At 43.7% G+C, this 13,634-nt stretch overlaps 1 pseudogene; it reads right to left on the reverse strand.

Annotated features, from left to right (window-relative positions):
- The window catches only part of LOC121268950, a 53,760-nt pseudogene that overhangs the window by 19,317 nt on the left and 20,809 nt on the right, over nucleotides 1-13,634 (reverse strand).

Raw genomic sequence — 13,634 nt, forward strand, 5'->3', positions numbered from 1 at the left:
AAATGCCCTCTGAACAAGGGGGAGGGACAATAAATGCTGATCCAGCCAGTGATGCCCAAATCCCATGACCGAATAAAAAAAAAGTGGCTCAATGGAGTTCTTTAAGCCTGCATTCACATATAGTCAGCGGACGCTCGGTGACAACGTGCATCATTACAGCTGCAGCCTGAATGGTCTCAGTGACCTACTGATGTTGGGTGGCTGCACAGAGGCCTTGGCCTGTCACCGTGGGAGATAAAAGCCAGGTGGATGAGCACAGGGGTCTACAATGAGAGAGCGGTTTCGGGTTGATATTTTCTCCTGCCGTAGGTTGTCAGCTGTCACTTCTCAGTATGGCAGGTTTAGCCATATGGGGAGGTGTGAGGGGAAGAGTACTGCTGCTGAGTAGAGGAGGTCATTGAATAATGGCAGGCTTGGGTTGGAGTAGACCTTCTCCAGTAACTTGCCTGTTTCAATTACCCTCCTGATGTATGGGGGGGGGGGGAGGGGGGGGAGGGGTTGGTGGGGAGGGGGTGCAATGTTGCTCAGGACTGGGAGCCAGGATAGGTGGGTTGGTTGAGGTTTCCATCTCACAGTTGATTTGCATTTGATGGTGCTACATTGATGTAAATACTTATGTAACTGTAAACAGCTCTTTATTTTTTTACTTGCTGAACACTAATCCACCGAAGAAGAAATTTTTGATAGCACACATCTTTCTTTTACTATTTTGAATCTGTCCTCTTACCTCATTCTCAATTTAACTGAAAATAATTTTCCAGTTTTATCTTTTCCATAATGTTTACTGTGTTAATTAACCTTCTCCTCTCAAGTGGCTTCTTGCAAGGTTGAAAACCTCCTGCCTTGTTGTGTATATTATAATCAGCCCTGAATACATTACAATCTGCCTTATAATTCCTTATTTGCTCTCTGATAAAGTATTTCATGTTATAAGTTTCTACTTAAATCAGAATAAGCAGGGGACATTTCAGGTATTTAGGATGGTCAGAAATAGACCTTCAAATAGGAAGCCAGAGTTTGAAGTCCTGTCTTGATTGACATTCAGATCCAGCTCGTGTTAAGGTGAAAAGTTGTTCATTTGAGCCGGGCCATCGAAAGTTGAAATAAAACCTGATTTAGGGCATGGAAGAAACTCCTGTGGAAAGCTGTTCTAACAGGCCTGAAGGTGGGTTGTCCAAACAATAGCACTGACTGATTGTTGAAAACGATATCGTCCTTACTTTCTGGCTGAGGAAAAGCAGAGGAAAGGAACTGAGGATATACCAAAGAAAAGCATTGTGAACTGAAACTCACCAAAAGCTTCCCCATCTTTGTTTATCAATATCTGTTGAACAGGAGCACGCACAAGTACAGACCCTCCTGCCCTCTGGATGACAGGGACAATATGGAAGGTGATCTCACTGGCCCCTCCTTCGGGGTACCGTGCTCCACGTTTATAGTGATGTATTAGTAGCGCATTCATAACAAAGCTTGTATCTTTGGGAGCAACACCTAATAAGCCAAACAGTTTTTTTTTATTTTCAAATACACTGTATTTGTCTTTTCACATCAATCACGATATATAAGAAAGCTATACTTTATAACATAAATTTATAACCTGTACACTCAAGCAATCATTTCCATGTTCCTGTGAACAATACTCCATAATGATTACCATGCATGAATGTGTTAAATTGTTCAAAGTTTCATTTTGGTGAACATTTGTGCCTCATAAGTGCGCTGTAATGACCATCTTCAAAAAGAGAGAATCTAACCATCTCCTCTTAAAATTCAGTGGGATTACCACCATCAAATTCCCCAGCATCAACTTCCTGAGGGTTATCATTGACCAGAAACTGAACTGGACCAGCCACATAAATACCATGGGGAGAATTTTTAGCTTGGTGGGTGGGTGCTTACCTGACCCGACCGAGTGTAAAATGATGCGGGATGATGTCAGGTAAGCATCCCGACGTCATCGCGCACTTGCGCAATATTTCGGTTGACGGGCGCGCGCTGGAGTTGGCAGCGCGCCTGCCGACAATTAAAAGGCCTATTAAGGCCATTAAAAAGTTAATTGAGAGAAATTTTTCACTGCACCTCCAACCTTACGCTGGGCGGGCAGGCGAAAAGGTTTAGGAAACCTCATCCGCAGGTGGGATGAACTTTCCAACAGCAAATAAAAATTAAATCAAGATTTTAAAATTTAATTAATTACATGTCCTCGCTCATGTGACAGAATCACATGAGGGGACACGTTTTATAACATTGTTAAAATTGTTATTTTTTATTTTTAAAAATGTTCATCTCCCTGAGGCAGTTCTGTGCCTCAGGAGGATTTTCAAGGGTGCACCCGCATGCATGTGCGAAGTTCGCACTCACCCTCCTCCAACCCCCCTCCTCTGCACAGGCAGCGTTGAGTGCTGCCGCTTGCGTTTCACACTCGGTGGGCCTTAATTGACCCGCCAGCGTGAAATCTGGCCCTGATCGTGGGCGGCGGTCGGCTTCCCAACTGCTCCAGCCCGCCCTACGCTGAGCCCGCCCGACAAGGGAAAATCCTCCCCTATGGCTGCAAGAGCAGGTCAGAGGCTGGGAATCCTGTGACTCACCTCCTGACTCCCCAGAACCTGTCCATCATCTACAAGGCACAGGTCAGGGGCGTGATGGAATACTCTCTACCTGTCTGGATGAGTGCCGCTCCAACAGCACTCAAGAAGTTCAACACCATCCAGGAAAAAGCATGTCCGCTTGATCGGCAACCCATCCAACATAATTAACGTTGGTGAGACATGGCTGTAGTGGGTACCAACTACAAGATTCACTGAAATAACTCCTGTGTTCCTTCAACCGAAGCCCTCAAACCTGCGACTGTCTAGAAGGATACATGCAGTGTATCCACCAGCTGCAATTTCTCTTGCAAGTCACACACTATTTTGATTTGCAAACGTATAATTGTTGCTTCACTATTGCTAGGGAAAAATTCTGGAACTTCCTACTGAACTGCATGGTGGGAGTGCCTTAAGCACATGGACTGCAGTGATTCAAGAAGGCAGCTCCCTGTTACCTTCCCAAGAGCATCAGGCGATAGACAATAAATGCTGATTATAGAAGTTTTGGCCAAATGCTGCAGTGCCCCCTCTAGATAGTACACTTGGCAAGTAAGGTGCACAATGGTGGTGGGAATGGATGTTTAAGGTGGTGAATGGGCTGGTGATCAAGTGGATGGTGTTGAACTCCTTGTGTTAATCATATACAAATCAAGCATCATAAGCAGGACAAAAACAGAATTACCTGGAAAAACTCAGCAGGTCTGGCAGCATTGGCGGAGAAGAAAAGAGTTGATGTTTCGAGTCCTCATGACCCTTCAACAGAACTGAGTGAACCTAAGGAGAGGGGTGAAATATAAGCTGGTTTAAGGTGGGGAGTGGGGGGGCGGGGGTGATGTGGGGAGAGAAGTGGGGGGGATGGTGTGGTTGTAGGGACAAGCAAGCAATGATAGGAGCAGATAATCAAAAGATGTCACAGACAAAAGAACAAAAGAACACAGAGGCATTGAAGGTGGTGATATTATCTAAACGAATGTGCTAATTAAGAATGAATGATAGGGTACTCAAGGTACAGCTGTAGTGGGGGTGGGTTGGAAAGGCTAGCAGGGCATAAAAGTTTTAAAAATAATGGAAATAGTTGGGAAAAGAAAAATCTATATAAATTATTGGAAAAAACAAAAGGAAGGGGGAAGAAACAGAAAGGGGGTGGGGATGGAGGAGGGAGTTCAAGATCTAAAGTTGTTGAATTCAATATTCAGTCCTGAAGGCTGTAAAGTGCCTAGTCGGAAGATGAGGTGTTGTTCCTTCACAGCGAAGCCCAATGCAAATTGGAGGAACAGCACCTCATATTCTGACTAGGCACTTTACAGCCTTCTGGACTAAATATTGAATTTAACAACTTTAGATCTTGAACTCCCTCCTCCATCCCCACCCCCTTTCTGTTTCTTCCCCCTTCCTTTTGTTTTTTCCAATAATTTATATAGATTTTTCTTTTCCCACTTATTTCCATTATTTTTAAATCCTTTATGCCCTGCTAGCTTTTCCACCCCATCCCCACTAGAGCTGTACCTTGAGTGCCCTACCATCCATTCTTAATTAGCACATTCATTTAGATAATATCACCACCTTCAACGCCTCTGTGTTCTTTTGTTCTTTTGTCCGTGACATCTTTTGATTATCTGCTCCTATCACTGCTTGCTTGTCCCTACAACCACACCACCCCCCTCCCACTTCCCTTACCCCACCCAACCCCCCACCCACCCACCCCCCCAAACCCCATCTTAAACCAGCTTATATTTCACCCCTCTCCTTAGATTCACTCAGTTCTGTTAAAGGGTCATGAGGACTCGAAACGTCAACTCTTTTCTTCTCCGCCGATGCTGCCAGACCTGCTGAGTTTTTCCAGGTAATTCTGTTTTTGTTTTGAATTTCCAGCATCCCGCAGTTTTTTGTTTTTATTGTAAGCAGGAAGCTGAGATGACACAAAATATTTGGGCAATTTGGCCATTTCTGACAGCGTCTGTGCTATCAAATCCAAATGAAATGGTGCTGTAATCACTGATGTTCTTTGATGACCCCAGATAAAAACATCAATGGTGATTAAACAAAAGAGGAATATTGAAATATACAGATCGTCACTGAATTAGCATCTGAAAGACATTCATTGTTAATGTGATAATAATGTGTGGGCTTTAAATGAGATTTTACTTGTTAAGGTAGGAGAGAAGAGTAATGAAGAAAGTAAAAACTTCCTCTTACCAGTGAACATGTAACAAAAGACTGCTCTGAGATCCTGGTTCTCTGTTAGCTCATTAACCACCTCCGTAAGGCTTGTGCTTGCATTCTTAAATATCGTGGAGATCCAATGGATAAAGCCAGTGCTGACGAGGAATTTGGCTAATGGGAAGGGGATCAGTTTCAGTATAGCCATCAGAGATACCTGTTCTGAAACTCGCTGTAAAATCAGAGGTAACAAAACTATTCACATTTAGTGTTCTCTGATCTGAATTACAAAGAACATTTTAAGATATCAAAAAAAATCTCTTTGCAGAATATTTACTAAAAGAATGTATAATTCAATAGTCTCACTGTTCCTAAGTCAACTTGCTTTTAGCTGTGAATTTGAATAAGTCATGGAATACAATATGTCTATCCATCATGTATCGTTATTGCACCTCAGGACAACACAGAGCATTCTTTCAAAAAATAAGCCTTTTAAAGATGAAAATTTAACATCAGTATTCTTTTACTGATTTGAAAATCTCTACTGTGCTTGCAACAGCATCTTCCAAACCTGTGACCTCTACTACTGAGAAGGACAAGGACAGCAGATGCATGGGAACGCCACCACCTGCAAAATCTGCCCCCCCAAGCCACACACCATCCTGACGTGGAGCTATATCACCGTTCCTTCACCGTTGCTGGGTCAAAATCCTGGAACTCCCTAACAGCACTGTAGCTCTACCTAAAGCGCTGCAGCGGTTCAAGAAGGGGGGCTCACCATTCCCCTCTGAAGGGCAATTAGGGATGGGCAATAACTGATGACCATTCTGGTGGTGCCCACGTCCTGTGAATGAATACATTTTAAAAAGACTAAGATTGTAGGGGAGCTAGGTTTGTCAGGCTACTCGCTCCAGTTGTATGAGGAAACTGAAAAAATCATCAGCAGAGGTTAAGGCCAGGATTTTTCAGCCCCGTTGTGGCAGGAAGCACCATGGGAGATTCGGCCGCCCAATCAAAAGCCCATTGACTTTTGGTGGGACTGGACAATCCCGGTGGTGGGCAAGGCTGGAAAGTTCAGCCCTAAGTCATTCACATGGTAGTAACATTCCCATTGTCCACCTTTTCCCATTGTTATTCTCCTGTAGGCACTGATTTTGACCAGGTCTGTAGTATCTTAAAGCTAATCAGAATCCACATTATCAGTTTGATTTTTAACAAACAAACTTTAATTAAAAAAAAACTATCAGCCTGAACTCCTGAAGATTTGAACAGGATAAGCGAGGACATTCACCTGACTGTGCGTTATTCAGCTGACCTGAAAGCAATTAAGAGAGAACAAACCTCTTAAGGCTGCAGTTGGTTGTGAGGCATTCAGATAGGGAAGATGGACAGTAAATATTTAAAGAGTGTGCAAAATGAGGAGAGGGGGACACACTGTTGCGACTCTTGTACTCTCCTTAGATCGCCACACCAAATATGGGAGGATAAATTGGACTGCGTCACGCCTGATCTTGAAGTGTGGAATGATTGTAGTGAGGACCGATTTTAGGTGACAGTATCTGATCTTCCCTGGAAGTTTGTCAGTCACCATATTGGTTTGGGCAATGTTTGGTTATCCCTGACGGTTGCTTGAATGGAGTGTTCAGGCACTTAAAGTAAGTAAATAAAGGTCTTTCACGTGTTCAGTTAGAAAGGTGAAAGCACTATTTCACCAATTCCTCAGCCACTCAGTGAATTTTGGCTCCAAGAATCATCAGGCTCCCACAAAAAGCAATGTGATAATGACCAGATAATTTCTGCTTTTTTACTGATGTTGATTGATGGATGAATATTGACCAGGATGCCCTGCTTTTCTTTGAAATGGTTCTGGAGGATCTTTTATATCCACCTGAAAGGGCAGTTGAGACCTCAGTTAAGCATCTCATTGGATCAAAAGCTATCCTCTGAACCCTGGCCCATGAGTCCTGTCAGGAACCTGAGCACAAATGCTGAACAATGCTGCAATCAAATCCATGCGGTAACTACAGCTTTCAGAGACCAAGCCATCTGTATTTGGAAATAGAGGTTCCAGTGTTTGGAGGTCTCCAGAATCACCTTGGGTGTGATGCCTTCTTGATAATGTCAACTTGGAGTCATGTTGTGCAGAGAATGTGGAGGAGCAGGATAAAGTGCAAGAGCAGGCAGTCGAGGATCAAGAAGAGCACGGCCCAGCTATGGTACCAGAAACAGCAGTCCTACTTCTGCAACTAATTAATGAAAGGACCCACCTCATCTCTCCCTCCAATGCAACAACAGTCCCCCCCAACTTTCACAACCTCTCCTTATACCTAGCCTATTAAAACCCTAATCTTGAACTTGACATTAATACAAAATACAAACAGGTCGAACACTGTTCATTTAAAATGTGTTTACACTGATGTTGGAAACTAAAAATCACCCTTGTGCAAACCTATCCTTTGTGTCTTTTTGCCTATTATGGTTCTCCGTTGAGGTTCTTTCGCTGTGGCAACAGAATGGGAGGTGGAAGGCGGCTGCAGTCACTAAAGGCACCTGGAATAACTTTGGTCGGTGACTTCCAGGAACTCCATCCTGAAAGGATCTGGCAGTGTCTTTATGTTGGCAAGACCGGTCTAGCCAGCTGGTTCTTTGACACACACACTGGCACTGGTTGAGAGGTGGGCGTGCCAGCAGGCATGTTGTCATCCAAAGAATGGGATGGCACTTTGGAAACACCTTTCAAGCTTGAAGGCCAGAGGGGATGTTGGAAACTACAGCCCGGATGCAAGCAGTCAGTGTTGCTACCATAACAGTCAGAGCTGTCATCAGAGGTGCCAACGCTGTAGACCATGCTCCAATGTTCAGGGAGCTAACTGTACACTAAGGAGAGAGTAGGAGAGCTGTAAGTAGGAGCCTTGCCTTCGTAATTTGATTTGGATCTTGGAATTATTTTTGGTGTAGCAGTCAGGTCAAGGATGCAATGCTGCTGTCATTCACTTGCTCTGCCACCACTACTACTGTTGCAATGCAACTTGCCCAGGCATCCTCCTGCCTTTGTTTGGGCTTTGAAATGCAATCATTACTACAGGCCCTATCGGCTTGCTGTAATTAGGTGACCTCTGTCATGAGGCACAGGGCTAGGGGGAGCCATCTTAGATTCAGTTCAGTAAAGGCATTGCTCTAGAACTACTGTAGTCTTTGAACTGAAACATGGTATGAGAAGTGGAGCTGAGTCTGAATTTTAAAAAAGCTGGAAAAGCTGGAGAGAAGCCACAGCTAATAAGGAATGCAGAAATGTTCAGAGTTGCTACAAGCTGCTGAAAGAAGCCACTGACAAGGAAAAGCAAGCACAAGGTGAAGGCCACAAGAAAATCACCGGGTGAGTTAAAAAAAGGCTGTAAATTTTCCCCTCCCCGCTCCTGTTGAAATGAAAGGTGATACATGGCAGAACTGGCAATTTTATCTACTTACAACGCAAAACTACGAGATTGCAACAGATTTAATTAACAAGCTGGAGCTGGTATGAATAGCAACACTTTTAACATTGCGGGGGAGGGACTGCTACAAATTGTTTTCCACCCTAAATCTCTCCAAAGAACTGAAAAAAACAAATGATAGCCTTGAAAACATGCTTTAAACCCCAAGTGAACGTAACTTATGAATGCTATGTATTCAACACTAGGGTTCAAGGTGAAAAAGAATGCATTGATCAGCATGTGACAGCAGTAACAGCTCGTAGAAACATGTGAGTTTGGGCAACTGAAAGATCTCATTAAAGATAGGATTGTCTTAGGCATAAGAGATCCTGCAGTGAGAGCAAGCCTGCTGAGAGAGGAGAAACTTACTCTCGAGAAAGTGATAGACATCTGCGCAGAAGTGCAGAGGTTGTAAAACATCAGCTAGAGCATATGTATGGCAGAGGAGACCAGGAGTTACATTACGCTGGTAGATATTCCAGGCCGAAAGAGCAAAACAATCATGGACAAAGGGCAGAATGCAAGTACTGTGGAGGATATCATATAAAAGAAAAGAAAGATTGTTCAGCATGGGGAAAGCAGTGTTTTAACTACAAGAAATTTTGTACCCAAGTGTTTGGCTAGAAAGAAGCAAAGCAAGCCTATACAGATGACCACCGGAGAGAAGATTCTGATGAAGCACTATACACCATACAACAGGTTGTTTCCATCATACCTGTTGGTGATAAATGGTTTGTGACTGTTAGAATGATGACCGCAGAAGGAGAGCATCAAATGAACAAGAAATGTCAGGCAGACACTGTTGCATCATACAACATCATGACCTTTACAGACCTATGAGAAGTGGCTCCACATGGCGATCCAAAAATGAAACCCTTGAAAGTAAGGTTGAGGTTATATAACAGCATGATACTCATACCGAAGGACAAATTAATCTGAGAGTACAATGCAATGGCAAGAATGAAGATCTGGAGTTCCAGATCATGATGGTATGCAAGAGTTTATGTCAGTCAGAGGAAGTTTAAAGCTTGGACTGGTAACCCTAAATATGCCAAAAAGATTTACAACATGTCACAGTGTTCTAAATCACTGACTGCTGAACAGATCCTAGAATAGCACAAAGATGTGTTTACAGGGTTTGGATGTTTACGTGGTGAATATCATCTTGAAGTAAATGAGAGTGTAAGACCAATCCAGCATTTGCTGAGAAGAGTTCCAGCTGCTCTCAAGTCAAGCCTAAAAATTAAGATAGAAGAGCTGGAAAAGATAGGAGTAATCAAGAAAGTATCAAGTCTTACAGACTGAATTAGCAGCATGGTAGCAGTGAAACAGCCTGGGAAGCTGAGCGGTCCAACGATCTGAATTAACTTTTAAAGAGATCTCACTACCCCATGCCAACAATTGAAGGAATTTTGCCACAACTTGCAAGGCAAAGATCTTTACTACCCCAGATGTGAAGGATGGTTACTGGCAAATGAAGCTGGATGAAAGCAACAGCTTTCTAACTACATTCTGGATGCCGATCGGGAGATACAGATGGTTCTGTGTAATGTTTGGCATTACCATAGCTCCAGAAGAGTATCAACGTAGACAGCATGAGATCTCCCCAGAGTGGAAGTCATAGTGGATGATTTACTAGTCTATGGATGTGGAGACACAATGGAAGAAGGGCCATTGCTGACCATGATCAGAATCTACTGCAACTGCTAGAGAGAGCTTGCCAGGTGAACCTGAAACTGAACAAGAAAGATTTGCAACTGAAAATGCCTGAAATCAAGTACATAGGTCATGTACTGACAGCAAAAGGCCTATGCCAGATCCTGACAAGGTGAGAGCTGTAGCTGTAGTGGGGTCTGACCCCAAGCCACTGCAAAGCATTTTTCTCAAACTGCTACTATCTGCTCCAAAGAATGTTACTTTGTTTACAGAAAAATCATCTGCAAGGAAAACAGGTGCACTTCACTAACGTGCTGTCGAGAGTAGCACTCTCAGTGAAGAAAGTAGAGGATGCTACAACAGAATGTGAAATCTTCCAGATTCCACATCAAGCAGTAGCTCGACATGTTCTGGAAGTCATCAACCCAGAAGAGACATTGAATCTAACAGACAAGCACCTTGCTCAAATCAAGCAAAATACCCAACAAGATGCAACTCTCCAAGTGCTGAAAAAAGTAATGATGAAAGGATGGCCTGAGAGCATCAAGGACTCACCTGTGGTCACAAGAGCTTATTGAGCACACCGAGATGAAATAACAGCCAAAGATGGCATCTTGTACAAAGGAAATAGAGTCATTATCCCTCAGGAAATGAAAGGAGAGATGCTGAAGCACATCCATGTAAACCATCAAGGAATTGAATTGAATCTGAGGAAGGCAAGAGAAGTGCTTTATTGGCCAAATATGAGTAATGAAATTAAAGAAAACATCAGCCAGTGCAGTGCTTGTAATGAGTGCCAAGCTAAGCAAACTAGAGAGCCACTGATGATGCATTACATCCCAAATAGACAATTGATGAAGCTAGGAGTAGACTTCTTTACTCTAGTAGGAACTGATTATCTTGCCACTGTAGATGACTATCCTGACTACTGGGATTTAGACCAGTTGACTTCAATGACAAATGGTGAGATAGTAGAGTGCCTGAAAGCACATGTCAGTCATTATGGCATTCCAGACATTGTGATTAGCAACAATGGCTCTCAGTTTACGAGTGAAGAATTCAGCCACTTCACAAAGGATTGGGAAATTCAACACTGTACATCATCTTCGCACTATCCCCAGTCAAATAGAAAAGCTGAGGTGGCAGTGAAAATTCCCAAGGAATCAAAGGAATGATCAAGAAATCGAGCAAATCTAGCACAGATGATTGGAGAAACACACTGACTGAATGCATGGAAAATAGTCCAGTCCAAAGCCTAATGTCATATCGCACCCAAACTACTCCTGCAATTGCTAAAAAGCTACTGAAGCCTGAAGTAGTAACCGAGTGGAGTGAAAAAATCCAGGTGAAACAGCAGAAAGCCAAAGTTCATTTTGACAAGATTATCAAACTATTGCCAGAGTTGAGCATTGGAGAGCTCATCAGGGTACAAACCTTCAATGTTCTCAGTAGGGGTCAGCCCAGGTGGAAACTTGGGAAATGCATAGAATAGTTCTCACCTCAATCGTATGTGGTAGAAGCGAATGATCAAATATATCAGCGCGGCCACAGGCATATGTGAACAACTAATGAAGCTGTTCCTTCACTTTAGGTGGCCAATCAGGAAGATGGGATCTCACTAGCTGCACAGTGTACAGAACAGCCATCACACCCAGAGGTCCACTGGCTCCCAAAAACAGAAATGGAACAACAACAGTTATCACAGCAACAAATGCCACGGGAACGAAACTCCCCAGAGAGGGAACATCACCCAGATGAACTGTCAATGACAACATGGATGCATGTCAATAAGAGACCTGCATGATTTAATGACAAAGTATTCAATGCATGTAAAAAGGCTGACTAGAATAACGAACAGTTTGTTAATGCATGAGAATAATTGTGTTAGAGTGGGTAACTTAGGTAATTCACAATTAGATATGATAATGCATGCAAATTTGTCTTTTGTTTGTGAGTAAAAGAGGGATGTTTTGTTTTTTGTTTTTTGTGAAAAGGTGGGTGTTTGGGTTTTGAACTGCAATAATTTCTAAATGTCCAATCTGGCTTGCTGTAATCGGGTGACTTCTGCCACGAGGCACAGGGCTGGGGGCAGCCATCTTAAATTCAATTCAATGAAGACATTACACATGAAAGAATGTAATCTTTGAACTCATAACATGCAACAGGGGGAAACAGCAGCTCCCTCCTCCTGGTGACCTCCCACACTAACCCCTAATGCACAATGTCAGAGAATCAGCAGAACCTGGCTACAACACATCTGCTTGCCGTTTTTTCTTACCATGTAGCAGTAATTTAGCACACAGTGCACATGCCCCATTAATAGATGCAGACTACCTTGCCTGCTCCTTCCAAGTTCGCTAGTGTCATGAACCCTAGCACCACATTCCTTCTTTCCCCCCAAATCCTCGGCCTCATATTTCCTTGCCCTGCCATTCCTATCCCTCTGTGATTCCTGACCCATCCCTGGTTCTACATATCATGAGAATTACTTCACCTCTAGCAGTGGCCTAATTCTTGCCTGGTGGGCTGTTGCACTTTGCCAGCTCCATTGATGTGAGCCCTGAGAAACAATCATCTTCGAGCATCACCTTTCAGTCACCAGGAACAAACCCTGCACCCCATCAAAAATAGGCCGCCCAGTATCTGATCTTTTAATGCGTAGCTATGAACTTACATAACAGATGTCCCATCATTTCCACCTCCTGTGTAATGAACTCCCATGCTTACCTTGAGTTTGGATCGGGAGATCGGAGTTCGGGAGGCATCTGGACTGCTGCGCAAGCGCCGGCTGGGAAAGGGCCGCATATACGCAGTTCGCCTGGGTTTCATGTCTTCAGGCTGGGAATTGGCCTTGCGCGTCCGCACAGAAGAAAAAAAAAGTGAAACGGCGTGAAAAACAGGTCAGGTGACCTAAACAGGAGTGCCATTAGAGAGAAGGTGCCCCACGGAGCAGGACACAGGGAGGGGGACAGGGAGAGGTCCCAGAAGAAGGTCCCAGGCAGGGACAAAGACAGGGATTGGAGAGAGGTCCCAGAAAATAGTCTTGGGTAGGGGATAGGGACGGAGATCAGAAATAGATCCTGTTCAACAAAGTTGAGAGAAGGGAGTGGAGCAATTGGCCCTGAGTTAAAAAGAAAGCTGCGGGGAGCAGACCTGAAGCAAAGTGGGAGTTGGAGAAGCCAGAAGATCTGAGGAGGTAGCCGAAGGTGTGTGACTCCTTACTGCGGGCCTTTGGAGCAGTGGTGTTCCATTGGTGCGGCAGAAGATCTGAAATTGGAAGGTGAAGCTTGAGTGGCTGTGGAGATCCAGAGGAAAGGCGAGATTAAAACCCTGGAGGTGAATCCTTGTTGAAGCTGTCCGAGTGGGAGCTACTTTTGAGGAGAATTCCAAGCCGAGTTCTTTGAATGCGAACATTGGAAACCCTCGTGAGAAAGACAGAGTTTCAGAGAGACTAGTTGGCTCACATTGTGATGAGCGTCTGGGTGGGTTAATGAAAAATCAATGGAATCTGCTTTGGTGGATCTGTCGCTTGTTTTGGGGTTAGTGTGTCTGACCATGGTTCATTCACATGTACCACATACTTACCCTGAATATTAGAGTATATGGTAGATATGGTAAGTTGTGTTATCTTTTCGAATTTGTGTGTATCTGTAAAGGTATAGCCAGGGTGAAGGCATGGTATGATTTGAATCATTTACTTGCCTTTGTAGTGAAATCTTTCCAATCGTTTGTCTAGTGTAATATTGTTAATTTTTCT

Source organism: Carcharodon carcharias, chromosome 23 (assembly GCF_017639515.1).
Source record: "Carcharodon carcharias isolate sCarCar2 chromosome 23, sCarCar2.pri, whole genome shotgun sequence".
Taxonomy (NCBI): Eukaryota; Metazoa; Chordata; class Chondrichthyes; order Lamniformes; family Lamnidae; genus Carcharodon; species Carcharodon carcharias.